The sequence below is a fragment of the Centroberyx affinis genome, unplaced genomic scaffold (genome assembly GCF_046629955.1).
Source record: "Centroberyx affinis isolate AG114_WGS23_722 - 3 ecotype Tasmania unplaced genomic scaffold, CSIRO-AGI_Caff_v1 ptg001476l_1, whole genome shotgun sequence".
In the NCBI taxonomy this organism is placed as follows: Eukaryota; Metazoa; Chordata; class Actinopteri; order Beryciformes; family Berycidae; genus Centroberyx; species Centroberyx affinis.
The window spans coordinates 145,613-150,507 of NW_027279944.1; positions in this window are offsets into that span (position 1 = coordinate 145,613).

The window sequence follows — 4,895 nt, forward strand, 5'->3', positions numbered from 1 at the left end:
AAATGGTAAGCGAGCTATTTGCCTGCATGTGGTGTGTTTCCAAGTCTGTAGAAAGTCAAAGCTTGTTTTATGTACCCATCTATTTGCTGCCTCCCTCCTTGTTTAAAGAGGACAGACAGGGAACCCAAAAGTGCAAATTACATGCCGCAAATGACAGGGTTTCAGAAAGGCAGAGAGGTGTAAATATGGGAGGTGAACGGAGCATACAGGGAAGAGAGAAGACGATCAAAGAGATGGGAGTGAGAAAAGCCCCGAGGAACGGCAAAGCCAAAGCGAAGACTCCATTATCCTGATTAGCTGAGATTTCTGCTCAGTTCTGATGCGGCTTCACATCCCTGAAATACAGATGTAGTTTACACAGAATATTTAGGGCAGAGCTGCAGATTTCACTCCTCATTCTGTTCAAATTAGTAATGAAAGGAATTTGCATTGCTCTATTCCAACATCTGAGGCAGAGAAGGACAAAAGCGTTTAAGGGAGAACTCAATACAACATTCACTTGTGTGGAGCTGAGATGCCTCTTGTCACCTTTACCAAGGAAACTGGCACAACTCTCAAATGATTCCACATGACCCTGATTCACCCTTTATGATTACCCCACATAAAAAAATCACTTTGTTCTTTGTGACGGTGATGATCCACTTCAGCACATCAGTTTACTGTTGAGTAGCACTTAACGCATGTACATCTGAAAACTGTATATTGGAGCAGTGGAAGATTTTAATGAAGTTTGATTCAATTTTGTTTGGCATGTCAGCTGGGAAACTAAACCTTTTTTTTTTTTACTGAAGTCATGCAGTAAAATGAATCCACATTTAAGCTGACAAGTATTGACTGTGATAAACCGAGCAGAAATGATATGATGCGACAGAGAAAATGGGGCGAGCATTTTATCAGAGTGCTGCTGCAGCTAAAATATTTTCAATAACAGTTACACAGCATGTCTTTCAAAAAAAAAAAAATAGCAGCATCTCACTCATCAGCTAGTATCTCAGATACCACTGCTAGGATTTTGACGAACACTTGAGTGGTGCTGAGCCTCCTGTCACCTTTGGTAGCAGCATGGTTTATATTTTTATGACAAATGCACTCACTGCTACTACATGGAGCTGAACTACAAGCCGAGTTACATCGCCTTCACCCAGGAAATTGGCACAACTCTCAAGTGATTCCACATACCCTGATTCACCCTTTACGATTACCCCGCATAAAAAAAAGTCACTTTGTTCTTTGTGACGGTGATGATCCTCTTCAGCACGTCAGTTTACTGTTGAGTAGCACTTAACCAGCTCTTTCAGGTCATTTCACTACCTGAGGACTCATTGAAAACACCCGCACTCGCCTCTGGTGACAACAAATAATAACAGCGCTGCAAAACCAATGCAGCCAATTAAATATCTCAGTATTCACCATGGAGTCGTGGAGTTTTGCTTTATATGCAACATGAGATGTCCACTGTACTCTTTGTTGAACCGTTGAGGAGAACAGATGCCTTTTTTTTTTCAGACGCATGTATATCTGAAAACTGCATATTGGAGCACTGGAAGCTTTTGATGAAATCTGATGTAATTTTGTTTGGCATGTCAGCTGGGAAACTAAACCTTTTTACTGAAGTCATGCAGCAAAATGAATCCACATTTAAGCTGACAAGTATTGACTGTGATATACCGAGCAGAAATGATATGATGGGACAGAGAAAATGGGGCGAGCATTTTATCAGAGCAGTTATCACGGTGAAGGCACAGTGCTGACAAACTTCCTCCTCACCCTCCACCATAGAGTTCAACAAGCTGTCCTCACAGGAGCCAGATATTACACCTGCTGTAATGAATATTCATTCCTAAAGGGCACTGAAAAAATTACAGCTCTCAGTTGGAAATTAACAGATATTGTATGGGGAGATGAAACCCGAACAGGAACAGGCTGGCTGAATTTCTTTGGAAAAATGTGTATGCCTTTGGGTGAAGCCTCTCTATCTCCTCTAAAGAAATAAGATCCATGTGTTGTTTCATTTTTTTCCACCACATATTGAATAATGCAGAATGCACTGATTACTGCTGTTTAAGTTATTTTTGATGTGATTTGGACTTGTTGACTTACAGATGGACAAAACCCGAGAACAGAACAAAACCCGCCGCCATTCTCTTCTTTGTGGGTTAATGTGAGTGTTGATTTTCTCCCAGCTGGCATTGGGACGGGGGGGGGGGGGGGGGGCAAGGGCCCGTCTGTCAGCAGATGTTGATATGACCCTGTGTGGACGTGGAGGAGGAGAGGGGCAGGCAGGAGGCAAGGGCACACAGCCCAGCAGCGAGGCTCATCAGCCAGGCGTGTGCTGCAGGTGGTTCACTGTCAGGCTGTGTGTGTGTGTGTGTGTGTGTGTGTGTGTGTGTGTGTGTGTGTGTGTGTGTGAGAGAGAGAGAGAGAGAGAGAGAGATCTACCCACCTCTTTCTCACAGCATGCATGTTTGTCCTTGCCTACCTGCCTATGTATCTGTCTGTCGAGCCTTGCTCTCTGCCTCCTCTGTGCCTTATTTGTCTTCCTCTCAGCTGCCTTCCATTACATATTATTGTTATTATTACTTGACAATCACACACATACATGGCATGAATTTACTGGTATTTTTCTTCATGATGAATTCCTATTCTATTTAGAGATATATTGTTTATGTAACGCTAATGCCAATAAAGTTCATTGAATTGGAATGAATTGAGTTCTATACAGCACATTTTGACACCATAAATTCTTAGGCAGTGTTTCCCTTACTCTCTCTGCAGGGGGCCACCAGCAGTGAAACCACCGCTAGAGAAAAGATGAAAAAAAAAAATATATATATATAAAGCTCTTTGTTTGCTCTTTGTCTTTGTTGGAACACAGGATTTGGACATAATGACGTATCCAAATAAGAGTTTCAGCACTATATAGATAGACTAACGAAACCCATGACTTTCGGGAACACAGGAGAATGGAAAAACAAAATCAGAATTTGCCCAACCACAACCAAGCTTGTATCGATTGTAGGGGAATAACTGTTCTGAAGCGTCACAGAGGCGTTCTCGTCTGTCAGTGCACAATTCATCTGCGGTTAGGAGGAAGGAAGAGATGGCAGAGTGAGGGGAAACGATAAGTTCGAAAGTGAAGCTGGCAAGAAGACGGCTTTGAATTCTCAGCAGCTGCACACAGGTGAATGGAGACGTCATGGCCTCTCTCTACAGGCCCAACATTCAACTACTTCAGTGGAATTTCAAGGTTAAACTGACGTGAACAGGCATTCAGTTCAGGCTTTCACTTCTCTTAAATTGAAACAGAGTCCTTTTTTTCCCCCCCATAGTGCAAAGAGTGAGTCCAAAGGTTGCCCATAAACTTTCAATGGGCTGCAACGTGGCAAATTGAACAGCAGCAAACAGTAGCAGGAGAAGTCAAACAGTAGATCACACAAATGAACACCTTTTTCCTGTTCAAAACTGCAGCAACAGGCTTCACAGTTCCTCAATTTCTATGAGCAGCCCACCACCCACCCTACCATCCACCCTACCATCCTCAACTGTTACATTTAAGCATGCCAACCTGTTCCACTACTGAATAAAGTAGTACAATATATACATTAATGCTTCTCCTGATTGCCTCCTGATTTCAAATCACGTGAAGAGCAGAACTTCCTAAGCATGAATGACAGGAGTATCTCTGCTTCTAAGGAACTCAGTTAACCAAGGCTCTGGTAGGCTGATATCATGTGGCTTCAGTGGGAGGTGGAGTGATCTGTTGCAAACAGAGGAGATAATCCAGGCATAACTCGGCTTTTAGTTCTTGGCAGATTGCTACCATCTGCCGAGAACTCAAACCTACCATTCAATTCTTTCATGTGACCAAACTGGCAGGATCTGGTATTTCTGAAGTTAGTTTCAGTTCTTTTTTCTGCTACAGGCACAGCGGAAGGCAATGGCCAAGAAATACAGAGTTGTTTTGTGGCAGAAGACTTCTAGTGGGAACATTAAGCAGACATCTGGCACAATAGCAACTTCTGTTGACTTTTCTGGAGTGTACTTTTAAATAGTCTGGATAGACAACACCCAACTAGGCCGCTTTGTCTTTAACAAACTAAATGTTTGCCATTAAGTTTCTCTGTAATGTGCAGTTTCACTGTAGGCCCTATATGCTTTTTTGCCAGTGTACAACAAGTATTGGCAGGCTGTGGTCTAGTAGATGCACTCAGACACTTTGGACATTGAGACACTTTAACTGTTTTATATTTATACTGTAATGTATATTGCCTGCACGATTCTTATTCTAGTATTATTTTTAATTACCTTCTCTTTGTTCTGCTACTGTACTGTACATTGTTGCTGTGACAGCCGGATTTCCCCTAGGGGATCAATACAGTGTATCTTTATCTTTAGCTTTATAACGACCAAGTTACTTTCTCCAACAAGCCAGAACATTTCACCAAACATTTCATTTCAACATTCGATAACTAGGCAACACTCCAATACCGCTCCAATAAAGGCGTGATACGTCTACGTACCACACCTATATTCAAAACACACAGGAGTTCACGTAAGTAGTACCTTAGTGCACTGACAGAGACAAATTCTCATTGGTGCTCTCCACACCTCCATGGGCACATCTGCAGGCCCTCCGGCTGGGAGAGGAAGGGATCCAGCACCAGCAGGAGATAAACCAGCAGAAAGAAAACAACAGACAGTGCAGTTTTATCGTAATGGTTCTGATACAAATAGTGCCTGGATCTCAATACTGTTAACCCTTGTGGTCTCTGCTCATTTCTGATGTAGTACGCTATGATTTATCAGATTATTAGGCAATCACAACAGTCACACAATGTAGCTTGTACTTACACAAAGCAAATAAGCAAACGAAACAGTCTTTTTTCTTACTCCAA